The following is a 20497-nucleotide window of genomic DNA, read 5'->3' on the forward strand; positions in this document are numbered from 1 at the left end:
TAAATGATAAACAATATGTATGCATGGTAAAAACAGTAAAATATGTGTATGAAGATACCACTTGCATTTAAACCATAGTACAAACACAATGAAAATACAATAAAAATACAAATATTGAACACTTTTATCAGAATCTAAAAAACCACAAATCCTCTGATTCTATAAAAATCATCAAAAACTGTGTGTACAAATTTAGGTACATGCCTGATTTGCTTGTGCAATTTAATTAAATAATGAGTCAACTGGTGTCAATAATTGCCTGTTTAACAAGCAATTATTGGCACTAATTAGATTTAATTGGGTGGTACGCATATAAAGTTAGCCACGAGATCCACTTAAAATTTACACATGGCCTGAAAAAGAAGGTGTGGAAATGGAACAGTCATGGGCATTTTGGGGCAGATCAGGGACATGGTTTTGAGTTACACATGTAATTATGGAATAGTGGTGCTCCACGAATAAATTTAGGCACAAGCATTTACACCACGTTTTCACTGGTGCAAATGACAGCGCCTAAATTTATACATGACTATAACGCGAAAGCGTTAATTCTATAAACTATGCCAAACTTTAGGCATGGCTTACAGAATATTGCTTAAGCAGGGGTTTTTTGGCATTGATCTTTTTTAGGCTAGATATAGAATCTAGCCTAAAAATGCGTTTTTTTCTGCTCTTCGTTTGCCAGTGATATATACCATGACATGAAATATGTCTTTAGACCTTTCCTATGTCATTGCAAATGATGTGCATATGCCAGTTTACACATGTAACTCAGCCTCTTACATTTGTAAATGGCACATAACCCTTCTAAAATTGATTCCTGAATGTACAGGCCCAGAGCAACACAGTCAAACATTCAGAGGCAGGATCAATCCTTTTACATTAATAATTCATCTGACATTAGTAATGAATTTAGCCAATTTTTGAATTTGCACCCTAACAATGTTTTCTTCACCAACTTCGCAGACTGAATCACACAATAATTGTTGAATGATCTTTATGCATATGCATTAGAATTCATAAAACAAGATGAGACATTTTTAACATGGTTTTGCCTATTCAAAAGCTGGTCAAAATGAAGGCAATACGTGTTCCTTTTTCAAAAACAGAAAACATAATCATGTGTCTTTACTTGTAGAGAATTATTTTTTGGATGTCTGAAGAGCAGCTGCAAGTAGACTTTGTTCAGAAAAGCCACCTATGAAAACAAGAAACAAAAATAATGTTCCAGCTGTCAATCATGGCTATAAAGACCTCTACATAATGATGCCTTGATATCAGCTATACATTACAATCACAGAATAAAACATGAAAACGTAGCTGCTTATACTGTATTTAAAATCGAGAAAGTTCTGGAACTTGTTGCCGGAGGATGTGGTAACAGCGGTTAGCTTATCTGGGTTTTAAAAGGGTTTGGATAAGTTCTTGGAGGCAAAGTTCATAGTCTGCTATTGAGAGAGACATGAGGAAGCCACTACTTGCCCTGGGATTGGTACCATGGAATGTTGCTACTCTTTGGGGTTCTACATGGAATTTTGCTACTATTTGAGATTCTGCCGGTACTTGTGACCTGGATTGGCCACTGTTGGAAGCAGGATACTGGGCTGGATGGATTATCAGTCTGACCCAGTATGGCTATTCTTATGTTCTTATGAAAAGCAAATATGATATATTACAAGGCTGTAAATGCTTAATTAATTTATTTATTTGTTACATTTGTACCCCACATTTTCCCACCTATTTGCAGGCTCAATGTGGCTTACATAATACCGTAATGGCATTCGCCAGTCAGTTGACAACAAATACAAGGTTGTATTGTGGTCAAATGAGGTAGGTATGTGTCAGGCACCGTGAAGGTCGAAGGGAATGAAGATTGTATATTGTCCAGTACGATCATTGGTTGTGCTGTGTTGCTGGGTGTGGGGATTTAGGTTGGAATGGTGGGGGTAAGCCTTTTTGAAGAGATTGGTTTTTAGTGATTTCCTGAAGTTAGATGGTCATGGATTATTTTTAGAGCTTTTGGGAGTCCATTCTATAGTTGTGCGCTTACGTAGGAGAAGCTGGATGCGTAAGTTGTTTTGTATTTAAGTCCTTTGCAATTTGGGTAATGTAAGTTTAGGTATGATCGTGATGATCCGATTCTGTTTCTGGTTGGTAGATCTATGAGGTCTATCATGTATCCTGGGACTACACCATAGATATAGGGTGATAATTAGATAACACACTACTTCCTATTGCAGAACATTTCATCACTAGGCACATTGTAACCAACTTCAATCGTTCAGGGCAATACCCTGATTGCAAACAAAGATTTACCAGTTTCCCTAAAATAGGTATAAAAAATCTTAAAAGATTTGGAGAACACGTCATTAACTGAACCATTAGGCCAATACTGTTGTACTTCTTGCTCACTAACCACAGAATATACCACTTTTCATCTCGCACACTATCCACACACTCAGCTAGTCACAAGCTTCTTCTTTCTTCTCAAAAAAATTGCATATGTTCTTCTGGTGAAAAAGGGGAAACTGTTGTCTGGGAAGATTCAGTTTTTGTCAAAGTATGTATCACATGAAATAACTCTTGTGGATGAGTCAAAGCAGTAGCAATACACTTTTGATAAAATAATTTCAACAAATAGGTATCTTTTGTATCATAATCCTGTGTCTAATGCCATTCTCGTTATGCCTGTCTTAACTCCCTCCACACTTGCTTCATACCCTACAACAGCCACAGGACAGAGTTGCACCAGTTCTAAAAGAACAAATTTGCACAGGAACAACAATGTCCAGTGCATCCTTCAATGAGGTATTCCCAACGGTGGTCGGTGGCCCAACTGTTTGGGGAGGCAAAAGGGGGTGGAGTTAGGGATGGGGCCAGGGGTGGAGCTTAAATCCATAATTGTCTGATAACACACAGAAAAAAAATAAATAAAAATAAAAGTCACAATACTTTTATTAAATTTAGATATTAAATATGTATCATATGTCAAAGAATAAAGTGATTGCTCAAAGCATATACTAACCATAATCGCTCAACTGCAAAACACTATGCACATCTTTGTGGAAAAACACACTCAGAACTTTACTGTACCAAAAATATTACACTGGGCAGAACCTAATACACCCTTAGGGGCTTATAGCCCATTTAGTTATGTTTAAACAAAAGAGATCTGCATTAAAAAAATATTTATTTTTATTTTGACCTATAAAACCACTTGTCCCTGAAACATGCCTAAAAACAGAATAATCCAGTTGTGTATCTAAAATGCTAATTCCTACAAATGAGATGACATTAAAATGTGATTCCATGTGCCCCAGCTTTAGCCTTGTTACAATCAACAATCAAGAACAACCTGGATGCAGCAGCTCAAAAGTTTGTTTGTTTTGTTTGGGCTGAAGGCAGTGAGGATGTCATGCTGGGGAAACACATTAACCAAATTGGCTTCCTTGTTTACTTACTGGGCTACAAAGGCTCACTTCCACTCGTTTTGGGAGTCTTGCATCTTTCTCCCTGTTTCTTCTGCTGCCTGCTGTCTCCCCTGTTGTCATTTTTACTGCACTGAAGAGTTCTGCCTCGGCACCGGCAATTCAGAGACTCAGAGTCAGCCTTCTGCCAACGTCGGGGCTTCTCCTCAGGGGCGTCCAGGACTCTAACGTAACTTCCTCTTTTCTGCAGAGCTGGGAGGGAGTGAGACATGCCTGAAGAGAAAGCCCCGATGCTGGCAGAAGGCTGACTCTGAATTGCCGGTGCCGAGGCAGAACTCTTCAGTGCAGTAAAAATGACGATGGAGACGGCGGGCAGCAGAAGAAACACAAGATGGTCAGGGTTGGGCTGGGGAGGCTTAGCCTCCCCAAGCCTCTTATACGGGACGCCTATGGCCGTATTCCAATGTGCAATTACTTCTTCCTTAGGCAGCAAAAAAAACATACCTAACTTCAGTGTTGCCAGGTCCGCCGCGGGAAATTTTTGCCCGCGGCGGGTTGCGGTTTTTTGGCCGGCTTTTCGGCCGCGGTGGGCGGGGTTAGTGACGTGGGAGGCGGGGTTAGTGACGTTGGGAGGCGGGGTTAGTGATGTGGGAGGCGGGGTTAGTGACGGACACCACGGACCCTGATGCAGGAATCGAAACTCGGGCCGAAGTTGGGCCATGGACGGTGATAAGAGACTGAAACTGATGAAGGTAATCAACGGTGTTGCACTGGCTTGTGCTTCAAAAACCGTGTGGCCCAACATCAACAAATGTGAAGCATTACATGTAAAATCCGAACAATTAGATATCGTAACTTTCAGATATATGTATACCTTCTTTCCTTTTCTTGTGATATTCAGCATCTTCTTTAAGTAAATCCAGTAAGAAACCACCAATGTTTTCTGTCTTTTCTGCTTGTTGTCTCTTAATTGTGCTCATTTCTTCATTTTCTCCTCTTAAAGGATTTGAACATTTGCTATAATATAGTAAAGTGGAATCATTGGAAGTCCCCTCAAGAAGAACCATTATAGGAATCAGTTCTAAAGTTTTACTCTAGAATGCACACACTTTAGAGAGAATGGGAACCATTTTTGTTCTCAGGGAAAATGAACTCTATATAGCATCCACAGACAAGTAAAACTGATCTCAGGTAGTCAACAGAAGTGAGTCACTGCATTCTTCTTCTGTGAAGGGGAAGGAGTATGGTTTATGTTGTCATAGTTCCATGCTTATGGAATCAGAGGTTGAATAACTACACTATGAGAAATAGAAGGCAGTTTTTGAACTCCATGGGGGTCTGAAAGCTCATTTTTACAGGGAATCCTATGTAGTGTTTCCCCTTGAAAATGCCTCAGTTTCAAGAATGGGTCTGACTTCTTGCCAGATACGTTACATCTACTTTGAAAAAGGTGGAGCTATACTAGCCAAAAGTGCATGTGGGGGCCTTTAAAATGAAAGCTCTGCACATATACTCCTCAGACCTCACCAGTCTCTTTCCCCACCATTTTTCAGATGCGGGAAAAGCAGGGCTTTTTTTGAGGGGGTACTTGGGGGTACTGAGTACCGGCACCTTTTTCATTGTCTGCTAAACTTGACTCATGGTCCCCGAGTTATAATGAAAGAGCTCAGGCTCTACACACCAATTCTGCCTTTTCATAGCTTCTGTGACTGGTTGCAGGGGGTCTGGCTATTGTGGGGTGGGTCCCTCAGTGATCACTCCATCCCTGAAGGGTGGCCTGGCATTTGATACCGGCACTTTTTTTGCTAGAAAACACACACTGGGGAAAAGTATCCACATTGTAAGTAACACAGGGGCTTTCACCCACATTGAGGGGTAGGTATTACTTTCATCAGGTCTTTGACCTTGATAAACAGCTGTCTACCTGCAGAAAAACCTGTGAACATTGCCATCATAATATCAACACTAGCACAAATCTAGAAAAAAAATGCATAGGGATTGATATTCAAAGAGAGTTAAGGTAAAAGGGCCCCCAGTACACATGGCCGTCTGGTGAGAGAACTGTTACCACATAGCCATGTGGAATGCAACCTTTACCGCCACCCACTGAGGTGGCAATAAGGGCTCCTGCACTAACCCGGCAGTAACTGGGCAGCGCGCGGCAATGCCCGATTACTGCCGGGTTATTGTTGCGCAAGTCATTTCCAGGGGTTTTTTTTCCCCCCAGAAATAGTGTGGGCTCGGGGCGGGACTACCGCCGGCAGCCGCGTTGGGCCAGCGGTAGTCTCGGAAGAGCAAGCGGTAAACCCGCGTTGGGCTTACCACTGCTCTGTAAAAGGGCCCCTTAATTAGGCAGGAGCGCTGGTTAAATCACCTGTGCAGGACTATCCAGGGATATTCAGCGACACTTAGCCACATAGCGTTGCTGAATATCCCCTCTAACCAGTTAAGCTGAAACTGGTTATGTTGTGCTGGCTTTTTCCTGCACCAAAATCTTGGTGACATTTATAGAATGCTCTCCCTAGTGTGTACCCAGAACTTCAGTAAACCCTGCACATATTTATTTGATTAGAACCCGGGCAGGGACTGGAATCTTCCAGAAGGCCATAAGCAGCTTCCCTTTCTCTTCACCCTGTCCACTGTTTCAAGAAAGACCAGAAACCGAGCACAAGGAGAAAAACAAAAATAATAACAAAAACAGAGCTCTGTCTTAAAATATATTTTATTATTAAGAAGTGATCACATAAATACGCAACATGTTTGCTGACAGGCTATGTCAGGAGTTTATGCACAAACTGTTAAAGAGGATCTCTGTGTGTAAGCCCTGCAGCAAAGTGAAATTGAAAGCAAAAATTGTTCTAAATACATGTGACTGCTTCCAAACATAGATATAACTCTTCAATCAGTCCAAAACTCTGCTGCACGTCTCATTTTCCACCAGAGTTGCTATGCTCACATTAGCCCTCTCCTCAAGTCACTTCACTGGCTCCCTATCCGTTTCCGCATTCAATTCAAACTTCTCTTACTGACCTATAAGTGCATTCACTCTACCGCTCCCCAGTACTTCTCCACTCTTCTCTCTCCCTACGTCCTCCCTCGAGTACTCCGTTCTTTGGATAAATCTCTCTTTCTGTCCCCTTCTCCTCTACTGCTAATTCCAGACTCCGTTCCTTTTATCTCACTGCACCTCACGCCCGGAATAGACTTCCCGAGCCTGTACGTCTAGCCCCATCTTTGGACGTTTTCAAATCCAGGTTAAAAGCCCACCTGTTTAATGCTGTTTTTGACGCCTAACCACTATTCACTTGCCCTGCACCCTTTTATCCCCACCTCTTGAATTTCCTTACCTCTTAGTTGTTCTGTCTGTGTGCCTGTCCTATTTAGATTATGAGCTCTTTGAGCAGGGACTGTCTTTTTCATGTATGGTGTACAGTGCTGCGTATGCCTTGCAGTGCTATAGAAATGATAAGTAGTAGTAAAGCATAGTGAATCTCAACAGCATGCCTCTCTATAACAGTGGCGTAGCCGGATAACCAATTTTGGGTAGGCACAAAATGTTCTCTTCCCTGGTACCTCCCAACTCAAAATATAAATACTTTAGCTAATGAGATTCCCCAGGGTCTGCCAGTTAAGACTTCATCCAAAGGCGATCAGAACTCCCTTTTACCAAGCTTGGCAGACAGCAGAAATGTCCATGAGCCACCAATGCGAGTGCCTTACGCATGCTTAATTGATGGTGATTCAAGGATGCTGCCGCCGATTGCAGAGCTTGATAGAAGAGAGCTCTGGCTGCCTTTGGAAGAGGTCCTCAACTGGTGATGCTTGGGGATCCCCACCAGCTATAGCAAGGATTAGGGCCAGTATTAGACATACTAAGACCCAGGTCAGAAAATAAAGGAGGGGGCATGGAACTATAGAGGATGTCTCTCCTTCCTGCCCCTCCTCTGATCTCCCCACCTGCCAGTAGTATCCTATCAACATATCCTCACCAAATACAGAACAAGGGATCACAAATTAAAAATAAAAATACATAGACAAAAATTGAATTGGGAACCCCAAGAAGTTAAACAGCATGTACTGCAACACTGTAGAAATAAAAACAGAAATGCATTTCCTCTTCTAATGAACACAATACAAAGACACCTCTAATGTACATTTTCCAAAGCTAATACATTTCAGTTAATAAATTAAAAATAAAATGCTTTTTTTCTACCTTTGTTATCTAGACATTTTATTTTTCCATCATGTTGGTTCCAGTTTCTCTTTTCTGCTTTCCTGTCTGTCATCTGCTAATTCTTCTTCAAGTGGCTGTTGTCCATTTCTCTTTTCTTCTCTTTCCTGTCTTGTACAATTCCCTTACTATACCAGCCTCTGACATATTTGTCTTTCATTTTTAGCTCCTTCATCTATTTTTCTTTACTGCCTCTCTGTTCACTCGAATTTCACTCTCTTTATCGCCCTTCTCCTTCTTTATAATTTTCAGATACCTATCAAATTCTATCTCCTACTCTCACCCATTAGCTCTCCCATTCCCCATCTCACTCCTTCCCTGCCTTCCATTCCATTTAATCTTTAATCTACTCCCCATTACTATATTTCTATGCCCTGTAATCACTATCCTCCTGTTATTTATTCCACCCCCCCCCCCCCACGGCCTCTCCCACATGGTTCCACCATTCCCAGCATTTTCCTCTCTCCACCCTACTAACTCAGCATCTGCTCCTTCCTTCTCCCCTCCCTTATAGTCAGATATCTCCCTGTTCCTTCCACTCTCTCCCCCAGCATCTTCTTTCCCTTTTTCTCTTCTCTCCAGCTCCCTCCCCCATCCTGTGGTCCAGCATTTTCCCCCCTCTCTTCCCTCCCTCCTATTGTCTAATATCTCTCCTTCAATCCCTTCTACCCCTGTACATCGCTCTCATTGTCCACCATCTCTCTCTCTCTTTCTCTCCCTTGCACCCTGGGTCCAACATCTCTCTCTCTCCTCATGCAACATCTCTATCTCTCTGACACCTCCGCTGCCATATCCAACACCTCTCCCTCTCTCTTCCCTCCTTCCTCTCTCCCATTGTCCACCATCTCTCTCTCTCTTTCTCTGTGTCTCCCTTGCTCCCTTTGGTCTAACATCTCCCCCTCCCCCATGCAGCATCTCTCCTTCTGTTCCCTCCACTGCCATGTCCAACATTTCTCCGTTTAGGCAACCAGGCAGTGCCCAGGGGCCCAGAGGCTCTGCCTGGATGCTCGGCGCACTGCTGGTGGGGGAGGAATATGCTCTTTCCTGCCCGGCCCGCTGGGCTGCTGCTATTCCCCCCACCTGGCACCACCGTATTTTAAAAATGGCGCTTGAGACTCCCTGTGGAAGTCTCACGAGACTGTAGAGAACTGCGAGACTACCGCGGGAAGTATGGGCTGCCATTTTGAGAACACAGCGGCGCTGGCAGGCGGGCGAATAGAGGCAGCACAGTAGGCAAGAAAGAACATCCCCTCCCCCTGCGGAGGCTACCAGACTACCAAGACCCCTCAGGTAGGACCGGGATAGCAGGAGCACTGGCAGGGCAGGCAGGGGGGTTTCGGGCAGCGGCCAGGTGGGGGGCCCAGACCACACTCAGTCTGCCCATGTATTAATATGTTTTTTTTTCTATGAGATGAATATATTGTTCTTACTGATCATCAGTGAGAGAGGTGTTTCTGTGATTTGTGTGGAGAAATCATGACCTAATTAAAGCTATCCCCTGGAAGTGTGAACAATAAGAATGAATATATCTAAACTTCAAGTGTTACACATTTCTTTTCTGGAAGTTTATGTTGGTTTAGCAATCTATGTATGTTTTCAATTTTACATGATATGTACTTACCATCTTTGTAAGCAATGGCAACATAAAACAGGAAGGCATCCAAGCAGAGTCAGTCCTGCCAGGCCAAGCAGAGAGATTCGGAAAGCCCACCGAGCTTCTGTTGGTTTAATCACCACAAAGTGTGCATCATAAGAAACAAAACCTTTTTAGAACCTATAAGCAGAACTAAAAGCCTGTTTTTTAAAAGAGGTTAACTGAGTAGGAGAGGGTCCTGCCTGGTTATCCCAAGCTGTGCAGGCTGGCTGGCGAAATTCAGTGGCACTTAGCTGGACAGGGAATGCCAGTTCAAACTGCCTATATCAAAAGTAGGCAGTGGAGGTGCAGTCTGAGAGCAGAGTGGGGAGGAGCTGGAAGTTATTTGGATACTGGAGATAAACAGTACCAGTGCCAGCATAGCTAAATGGCCAAATAGGACTAGAAAAAAGGACGTCTATCCTACTGTAACTTTGGTCACTTAACTATGAGGATGCTGGCACTGAATATCAGTCAGCACTCACATATCTTCCAGGTAGTGGCCTGCATAGTTTTTTAGTCTCCCCTCTCCAACAATATCACCCCTCCCAAATGTCCCACCAAGATCATCAGTCCACTCCTGAGCTCCCCAAAGCAGCCCCCCAAGATCAGCCTCTCTAAGATCATGCCACTTCCCGAAACCTCCCTAAGCATTCCCTTCTCTCCAATCACTCCAAGAGTAGACCCCTAACCTGACCCCCCCCTATTCAAGCTCCCCCCCTCACCTACCCACACACCTGTAGGCCCCCTGAGCCAAATTTAGGATCCCTGGTGATCATCCTGGTGTTCAAGGGTAGTAGTTTAGGCAAGAATTAAACGCAGTTGCTCTTGCCTATGTTGACTAGAGGCTGCAGCAGTCATTTTGCACTTAGAGCTGGCATGGGCAAGAGCAACTGGGATTTACTCCTACCCGGCCTATTACCCCAGATCTATAGAGAGACTACCAGGGATCCCAGGTAGGCCATGGGGGCCTATAGGTGGGTGGGTTGGTGGGTAGCTGGAGGGTCATCAATAGGGGGGAGCTCATGGGGGGCTCTGTGAGGGTGTATGTTCTTGAGGAGATGCTTGGGGAGGAGAGGAATGCTCTTGAGAGGTTTGAGAAATAGCCAGATCTTGGAGAAGCTGATTTTGGGTAGTGCACTGTTAACATGAATCAGGAGGGGTGACAATAAACTTTATCAGTTCAATATCCTAGTTAAAAATAGCTATATATATATATATATATATATATATATATATATATATACAGTGCACTCCATTTAAGTGCACGTCAGATAAGAGCATGCTCTGTTTACCTGCATGCCGTACGTCGGTCCTGTTTTTGGCACCATCAAGTTCTATGGGGTCAAACTTCGTTTTAGCGCACCACTGATAAGTGCAAGATTCGCTTATATGCATGGTTCAAGACCGCTCCTCTGCAGAAAAGACTCCACATAAGCGCGCGCATGGAATATGGAAGCCAATTGTCACGTGACAACCAACGAGATTTCAAATTTACTGCCTCTTTAACTGCCACAGGCAGAATAAGTGAAAGAATGTTGTTAGGGGGTACACCAGGGTCATCGTCGCGGCGGAACTGTAAGACTTTAACACTGGCTGAACAAATCGAAGTTCTTAAAAAGTTAGGAAACAAACAAAGTCAAGCATCTATTGCTAAAGTATATGGTGTCAATCCCAGTCAAATTTCACGTGTCTTGAAGCAGAAAGACCAGCTTCTGGAAGACTGGCAAAACAATACAAATCCACAATGGAAACGAAAACGGGCGGGAAAAGCTGAGGCGGTAGCTTCTCCTACCATCCTACAAATGTACTCGATCTGCAGCCCCTCCCTAACTCTCTACCCTAATCTCCCCCTATGTTCCTACCCGTAACCTCCGCTCTCAAGACAAATCCCTCCTTTCAGTACCCTTCTCCACCGCCACCAACTCCAGGCTCTGCCCTTTCTGCCTCGCCTCACCCCATGCTTGGAATAAACTCCCTGAGCCCATTCACCAGGCCCCCTCCCTGCCCATCTTCAAATCCTTGCTCAAAGCCCACCTCTTCAATGTCGCCTTCAGCACCTAACCACCATACCTCTATTCAGGAAATCTAGACTGCCCCAACTTGACATTTCGTCCTTTAGATTGTAAGCTCCTTTGAGCAGGGACTGTCCTTCTCTGTTAAACTGTACAGCGCTGGGTAACCCTAGTAGCGCTCTAGAAATGTTAAGTAGTAGTAGTAGATGCTCTTCTTCGGTGCTTTTCTCAAGTCAGGAGCAGACAGTTTCCTGTCAGTGGTCCACTGCTTATGGAGAAAGCTAACCAGGTAGCAGAAAGTCTTGGACTGACTGAACTCAAAGCCACTGTTGGCGTGTTGGAAAGATGGAAGGAGAGGAACAGCATAAAATTCAAGAAATAGCATGGTGAGAAACAAGACGCTGATGACTTTGGAGCTGAAAATTGGGTTGTTTCAGTTCTTCCTACCATCTTGAACGAGTTTGCACCTCGTGACATTTTCAATGCTGACGAAAATGGCGAGCAATTCCTGATGGAACACTTGATTCAAACATGCTGAAACTATTGGAGGTAAAACATCGAAGGACCGACTGACAATCCTTTTTTGCTGCAATATGGATGGGAGGGAGAAGTTGGAACCCCTCATCACTGGAAAGAGCAAACAGCCCCATTGTTTCAAGAATGTTAAGCGACTTCCTGTGTCATATGAGGCTAATGCAAATTCATGGATGACTGGGAAATTTGGAAGCAGTGGCTTATGAATTAGACACTAGAATGCGGGCACAAAAGCGTCAGATTTTGCTGCTTTGTGATAACTGTGCTGCACACAGGGATGATGTCAGGCTGTCTAACGTCATGGTGGTCTTCCTGCCACCAAACACTACCTCTCTGATCCAACCTCTGGATCAGGGCATAATAGCCAATTTCAAACAACATTATTGGGCTCTTGTGCTATGTCGTCTGATGAGCGTTATGGATGACCAGACTGGGAAGGATAAACGTGCTGTTGAACTGGCTCGTAATCTATCACTGTTGGATTCCCTACATATGCAGAAAGAAGCCTGGAATCAAGTTACACAGGCAACCATTGTGAACTGCTACAAGGGGGCAAGCTTTGTTAAGGATGTGGAGAGGGACAAAACAGGTGCAGCTGTTGCAAACGCGTCAGATGAAGAGGTTATTGACATCACAGCCAGTTTTACTGAAGAGGAGTTCCATCGCTATGTAGCTGTTGATTACGATCTACAAACAGCTGAAGACAGCAATGATGTTGAGATGTGCTCCTACACGCAGGCAACAATGGCTGATGATGGAACAGATGAAGAAATGAGCAGCGAGGCACATGCTGATGAAATTCAACAACCTCCTCCTGCTACTTTTGCAAGAGCGCTGGAGAGTCTCAACACCGTGCGGACTTATCTGGAGGCCACTGGATGTCAATGCTATGACAGTTTTTACCGTCTGGCAGGCGTAGTGTAGGGAACTCACAGACCGAAGAGTGTACAGAGGACTATAACTGATTACTTCAAGCCAGCCTAATGTCAGTTAACTGAGACTGTATACTGTACGTATAATAATAAACAGTACTGTGCATATGTTTATCAGATGTCAAGCTTCTTTGTGTCACAACGGTTAAGTGCACGCTCTGGTTAACTGCATGCATTTCTTTGGTCCCAGACCCTTGCACTTAAGCAGATTGCACTGTGTATGTATATATATATATATATATATATATATACATACATACACAGTGCAATCTGCTTAAGTGCAAGGGTCTGGGACCAAAGAAATGCATGCAGTTAACCAGAGCGTGCACTTAACCGTTGTGATAGATAGATAGATAGATAGATAGATAGATAGATAGATAGATAGATAGATAGATAGATAGATAGATAGATAGATAGATAGATAGATAGATAGATAAATATAATTTTTATGCTAACATAATTCAGGGTGTAAAGTAATAAGAAACGTGAAAGCTTTAGTTACACAAATACATGGGAATGTAATATTTGATATACTTACTGTCTCTAGTTGGTTTGTAGCATGTTATATATTCCTTAGCTGGACAGCAGTTGTTGATCAAGCATGTTGTTTCATTGGTTTCCTGATCCTCATTGCAAACTATTTTTATAGAATTTCTTGCTGAACATGCTATCAGGTACAAAGTATAGATAACATTTTAGATTCTTAGAGAGGGGATGCTGATTGCACATATCTATACATAAGATTTTACCCCTAAGCCACTGATGCAAGTCATATTTAAGCCAATGCTGTCTAAAAATGTATTATCATCTGCAAAGGTTTACATGAAATGGTCTCAATCTGGTTTCTGGTGAATGAGCCACACAATTAAAGCAATTTCATAAGATCCATTGCTCTCCACTAATCATAATCCCATAGGACAGAGATAGATTGTAGAATGATAGGACAATACCCCACATGGAAGCTGCTGGTTTGTACTATTCATTTACCACCAGATTCTATAAATGGTGCCTAGAATTGTGCATCCAACATTGAGTGCATGCCCAAGATGCATGTGCAAATTAATTAACAAGCCAATTATCATCAATAATTGGGTGCCAACTACATTATTGATATTAATTGGCACTCATTAAAATTTGTGTGCGCATCTGGATGCAAGCTATTTTATAAGGCACAGTGCCTAACCTAACTCTACTTGTGTTTAATTCAAAAGGGGTGTAAGCATGGGTGTGTCAGGGGCTTCCTAAAAGGTTGCGTGTGGAATTATAGAAAACAGCCTTAACGTGCCTAATTTGGTTGCTGTCATTTACACCAGTTTTCTGCAGGCATAAGTCTGGTGCTTAAAGTTAGGCATGGGGGTTGGCACTAAGGACGATTCTATAAATGGTGCAAACCCTTTATAGTATGGCACTTAGCGCTGATTTTTTTTTTTTGTGCTGAAGTTTAAGCGCCATTTACTGAATCCAGCCCTTAATCCACACAAATATTTCTAAAATGGCTGTTCCTGCTGTAAATGCCAGCAAAGGTATTTTGGATAAACCTATGAATTTCTTTGGATCTATCAACCACCTTTGATCTGGCTGATCTCACAATCTTCCTTTCTCATCTGAAATCAATAGGTATTGAAGGACCATGATACTATGAGCAAGGGTTGAGAATGGGCCTTCAAAATAACAAAGCCAGACAAGACTGTAAAATAAGGCAAGCACTTTATTCACTTAACCCCAAGGCCTGTTACTTCATAGGGTAGGTAAAGTTTCTTTAATTCTATGAAAAGTCTCAACATGGGCCTGTGGCTGACAGGGCCTAAGCCACAGTCCGTGGCATGTGACTGCCACACCTCAAACACAGTCTGTAAGCTTCTCTCTAGGTCTGAGGTTTTGAACCCAGTCCTTGGGGCACACCCAGCCAGTCGAGGTTTTCAGGATATCCCCATTGAATTCAATAGGGATATCCTGAAAACCCCAATTGGCTGGGTGTGCTTCAAGGACTGGGTTCAAAACCTCTGCTCTAGGTTTCTAGGCCTAGCTCCAGTCAGACCTCAGAACAAGTCTTCAAAATCTTCAAATCAAAAGGTTGGCTTACCTCAGACAGGTAACAGTAGCTAAATGTATGTAGTAAAGGCATATGCTGGGGCTTCAGTTCCTTCCTTCCCTGGGTCTCCTTAACCCCATTCTGGCCCTGCCTTTTATAATTCCTGGTTCCTGTACTTTCAGCTCCACCCCTCTTGTCTCACTTCCTCTCTGGGTAGGACTAGTGGTTTTAAGTTGGTTCAGACTATCTGAGGGTCTTATTCTTAAGGGTAAGGGACAGTGTTCTATAAACCCCCTCACAGACTTGTACTGCAGTGGCTTCACTCTTTCCTTTCCAGGAGAACATTCACAGCTACTTGTTCAACTTCTGTCTCAGCTCAGTGCCTTCTTCCCTACGGAGTTCCACAGGGGTCCTTACTGGCACCCATAGGTGGTCGGTGGCCCAACTGTTTGGGGAGGCTAAAGGGGGTGGGGTTAGGGGTGGAGCCAGGGGCGGAGCTTATATCCATAATTGTCTGATAACACACAGAAAAAATAATAATAATCACAATTAATACCTTTTATTAAATTTAGATATTAGATATGTATCATATGTCAAAGAATAAAGTGGTTGCTCAAAGCAACTTCTAAGCACAATTGCTCAACTGCAAAACACTATGCACAACTTTGTGCAAAAGCAAACACACTCAGAACCTTACTGTACCATAAATATTACACTGGGCAGACCTAATACACCAATATACCACCCATACGGAAAATGCAGACTGTCAACAATATGAAACAAGGGATCATATCATCACAATTCTCATGTAGAGCCACAAAACACCCTAATTCATGTTTAATGTGGGATAAAATGCCATAAATAAGTAAATAAATATAAACTTTTAATGTTGAGCACCTGATTCTCAAAGTGGACATATTCCAAACACTATAATGAAAATAAAATGATCTTTTCTACCTTTGTTGTGTAGTGACTTTTTGTGATCATGCTGGCCCGGTATGATTCTGCTGCTATCTGTCCTCAGTGCAGGTCAGGAAGTCATCCTCCTTAAATATCTCCCTGGCAACCCAGGACACCTCCAGCCAACCCCCCTTGCTCTCCCAGCAGTAAGGTAAACAAACCATAAACCAATTTCTACAACTGATTCACAAGGCTAGAGGGCTTTCACTGCAGCTCCTGCTGTGAGAATGGAGGTAAATCAACAATTTAAACTCCTCAGAGCACAGCAGGGGAGGCTTAGCCTCTCCAAGCCTCTTATACCGGGTCCTATGCTGGCACCTCTTTTGTTCAATATTTTTTCTGAGCCTTCTAGCTCTGCTGTCCAGGAACATGGAACTGAAGCATTCTGTTATGAAAATGATATCCTTCTCCTTGATTCTCTTGATCCATTACATCCTCTAAATAGATTTGCAAACTTGTCTGGACTCTCTAACTTCTTGGTTATCTGAAAAAAACGTTTAATTCTGAACTCGCAAACAACTGTTGCAGTTTGGTTTAGAAATGGGTCAGTTGCTCCTTCTTTTGTCCCACATTTAGGTTCTGTTCCTATTACATTAGTTTCACAATTAAACTATTTAGGGATCATTATTGATCAATATCTCTCTTTTGAAGCACAAAATTCTGCTCTGGTCAAGACATGTTTTTGGGCATTGAGACAATTTTGTCATATCCGATTTTTACTTGGATGAGTCATCCTAGCATACTTCTCTATGTTCTAATTACCTCTCATAAAGATTGTTGTAATATTGCCTATTATAGCCTCCCTTTGTACCTTATAAAACATTTACAAACAATTCATAACTGTGCCTTTAAGATGTACCTGATGGGGAGGAGGTATGTGTAAACAGCCATCATGTAAAGAACAAAGGGTCCATCAGTTGAACATATACATTAAATAATAAAGGGAGCAGGAAGGAACTCTGAGAGACCCCAAATACTACTACCCAGTTTAGAGAGAACACCAATTTTCACCATTCAAAGAGGATATGAAAAATTTCAATACAGTCTCTCAATTCCTAATGCCTCCAGATATCCCATCACGATACCATGGTTAACAAGATGAAAAGCCGTAGATAAACCCAAAGGAGCCCTTTATCTAACCATTCCTGCAGATCATCCTCCATAGCCAGCAATAAAGCTTCTGTACACTGATCAGCCTGAAAAATCATCCAAACAAATTATAATCCTTCACAGATTGTTCTAACGCTAAAAGCACAGCACATTCTATCAATTTTCTCAAATAGGGTAAATTAGAAATGGATCTATAATTGGCTGGAACATCATCTGCCAAATTGCTCTTTTCTAACACTGGATGAAGTATAGTCTCCTTCAACTTACCTGGCTATACTCCAAACTGCAAGGAGTAATTAATTAGATCTAACAATAGTTTAACTACTTTTGTACCACACCTCTTAGTTTTTAAACAAGTGGGACAGGGATCGAAAAAAACAACTATTTGGCATAAATTCATTTACATAAGAACATAAGAGCATAAGTGTTGCTATACTGGGATAGACTGAAGGTCCATCAAGCCAAGCATCCTGTTTCCAACAGTGGCTAATCCAGGTCACAAGTACCTGGCAAGATCCCAAAACAGTACAATACATTTTATGCTGCATATCCTAGAAATAGATAGTAACACAACCTAAGTCTATTTGCTGCTGAATAAACAAATTAAAAATGAAAATAGATGATATCAGTCCACACTCGTCTCAGACTAAATTTATTAAGAGGGGGAGAAAAAGCCTCATAATTTCACAAAAGGAGTCATGCGACAATTAAAGTCAGCAATCACTGGCTAGATAGCTGCCCTTTTGTGATGATTGTAATCATAGGCAAAACCCCCTCCTCCAATTAAATATTTTTGAATATATTCTTTTTTGAATTTTAAAAAATATTTTTATAGATATTTTAATCTTCTACACAATGCTTTGTAATGAATATTTCTATCAAGTTCGGAGGCGGTAGATGAACGATAGAATAAAATCACTTAGCTTTGGCGTTCTAACGGCTCCTCAGAACTCGACAGGTACCCGTTTCACTGGGGCTTTGTCAAGAGATCTGAGCCTGTATAGACACATCAATGATTAAGTGGCGGAATACACTGACAGTGGATTTTCCCCAAGTCCATCTTAATAATGGCTTATGGACTTTTCTTTTAGGAAGTTATCCAAACTTTTTTTAAACCCCCATCCCCCCAACCTGCTTTTACTACATTCTCAAGCAAAGAATTCCAGAGTTTAATCACACACAGAGTGAAGAAATATTTGCCCAGTTTAGTTTAAATTTACTAATTTGTAGCTTCATTGTGTGCCCCCTAGTCCTAGTATTTTTGGAAAGAGTAAACAAGCGATTCTTGTCTACCCATTCCACTCTACTCATTATTTTATAGACCTCTATCTATCATATCTCCCCTCAGTCTGACAGATTCCACCCCCCCCCCCCCCCCCCGGGCAAAATGGTAGAGACTATTATAAAGAACAAAATTACAGAGTATATTCAAATGCATGGATTAATGAGACAAAAGCCAACATGGATTCAGTGAAGGGAAATCTTGCGTTACGTAATGCAAGGTTCCACATTAGGAATCACCGACCAGGAAAGAGATGTAGGTGTCATTGTTGGTGATACATTGAAACCTTCTGCTCAGTGTGTGGCGGCGGCTAAGAAAGCAAATAGAATGTTAGGTATTATTAGAAAAATAATGGAAAACAAAAATGAGGATGTTATAATGCCTTTGTATCGTTCCATGGTGCAACCACACCTCGAATATTGCGTGAAATTCTGGTCATGGCATTTCAAAAAAGATATAGTGGAATTAGAAAAGGTACAGAGAAGGGCAACAAAAATGATAAAGGGGATGGGACAAATTCCCTATGGGGAAAGGCTAAAGCAGCTAGGGCTCTTCAGCTTGGAGAAGAGATGGCTGAGGGGAGGTATGGTAGATGTGCATAAAATAATGAGTGGAATGGAGCGGGTAGACATGAATCACTTGTTTACTTTTTCCAAACATACTAGGGCTAGGGTGTACACAGTGAAGATACAAAGTAGTAAATTTAAAATAAATTGGAGAAAATATTTCTTCACACAGTGTGTAATTAAACTCTGGAATTCATGGCTAGAGAATGTAGTAAAAGCAATTAGTTTAGTAGGGTTTAAAAAAAGTTTGGATAGCTTCCTAAAAGAAAAGTCCACAAGCCATTATTAAAATGACTTGGAAAAAATCCACTGCTTATTTCTAGGATAATGAAAAAATATAACAAAAAATGGCAACCCTCCGCCACTTATAATTTGAACCATACACAACAAACTGTCAGTGGAGCAGCTCACACTTATTTATGTTTTGATGAGGGGATGTCTCATACTGTCACACAGGCACTTCTTTTTTGTGCTTCCTTAAAGCCTCAGCTTTAGTGACTCAGTTATAATCTGTGTCTGCACATCACAAAGCAAGGCACCGCGAAACAGGTTCCTGTCGGGACAAAGCATTCACCGGCTGTTTAATGGAATGCTGACAAGTGAGATCCAAGCAATGCAGGACGGCTGAATCCACAGCATGAGCTACAGATAATAAAGCAGCAGGGGTTTTTTCAGCCAGATAAGTCTAAACATTGATCCTGCTTGACAAGTATAAACATTGTTTCTGCACGGGTTTAAGCTCTGTATATAAGCTACAAACGATAGTGCATAAAAATTTACAAAAAAATGATATGAACCGAAGAAGAATTTTTTGTTATATAAGCACAGTTGAAATATGGATTAATTTACTGTAGAACTCTGGTTTTGAAGTGGTTGACAGCACTATCGGTGGTTGGGGGTAGTCGATGATTATAACTGAGTCACTAAAGCTGAGGCTTTAAGGAAGCACAAAAAAGAAGTGCCTGTGTGACAGTATGAGACATCCCCTCAAAACATAAATAAGTGTGAGCTGCTCCACTGACAGTTTGTTGTGTATATTTCTAGGATAAGCAGCATAAAATGCATTGTACTGTTTTGGGATCTTGCCAGGTACGTGTGACCTGGATTGGCCTCTATTGGAAAAGGATGCTTGGCTTGATGGACTTTCAGTCTGTCCCACTATGGCAATATTTATGTACTTAGTATCAGGATGCAATCGTATATTTTGCAAAAGCAGTTCTAAATATAAAACAAAGAGAAGTGTTGAGAACAAGCATCCCTGTTGTGTGCCCTGTGCTGAGCTATATCCGGCGTCAGCACAGATGAGTCCTCGGCCTACTCCGCTATCTTTGAACTCTCCATATATACCACTCATTGCTCCCCATCCTTCTTTTTTGCCTTGCTGGCCATAGCTGGAGGCAAGCGCCACACAAACTTGTCCATAGAATACTCCAGCAAGGAAGAGAAAGTATGGCAAAATCCGTGCTGAGTTTAGCTCAATTCAGGGGGGTGAAGGAATGGGAGGGAGCCTGGGAGCTCTGACTAACACAGCCTCCCTGTTCAGCACATCACATGGTCTCCAACATTTTTTTAATGTAAGTTAAACAATGTTTATTAACATACAGGTGTGACATAGACCAAAAAAAAATCAATAAAAATTGTAGAGAAAGTCAAATTATCTGAAAACGAATCAAAGATTTTTTGCCCTGTGTGCTTCTCTACTGCCAAGCCTTTCCCTGATCCTCCGAGCTTTCTCCAATCCCTCTGAATCTTTAGCCTAGTGATCTATCTGCTT

General features: G+C 42.1%; 1 long non-coding RNA gene across 1 annotated transcript; it reads left to right on the plus strand.

Annotated features, from left to right (window-relative positions):
• The first annotated feature begins 9096 nt into the window (after window positions 1–9096).
• Window positions 9097–17511, plus strand: LOC115474902. Its single transcript, XR_003942932.1, has 3 exons — window positions 9097–9109; window positions 12399–12402; window positions 17431–17511. It is a non-coding gene; the product is annotated as an uncharacterized LOC115474902 (long non-coding RNA).
• The last annotated feature ends 2986 nt before the right edge of the window (window positions 17512–20497 follow it).

Source organism: Microcaecilia unicolor, chromosome 7, assembly GCF_901765095.1.
Source record: "Microcaecilia unicolor chromosome 7, aMicUni1.1, whole genome shotgun sequence".
NCBI lineage: Eukaryota > Metazoa > Chordata > Amphibia > Gymnophiona > Siphonopidae > Microcaecilia > Microcaecilia unicolor.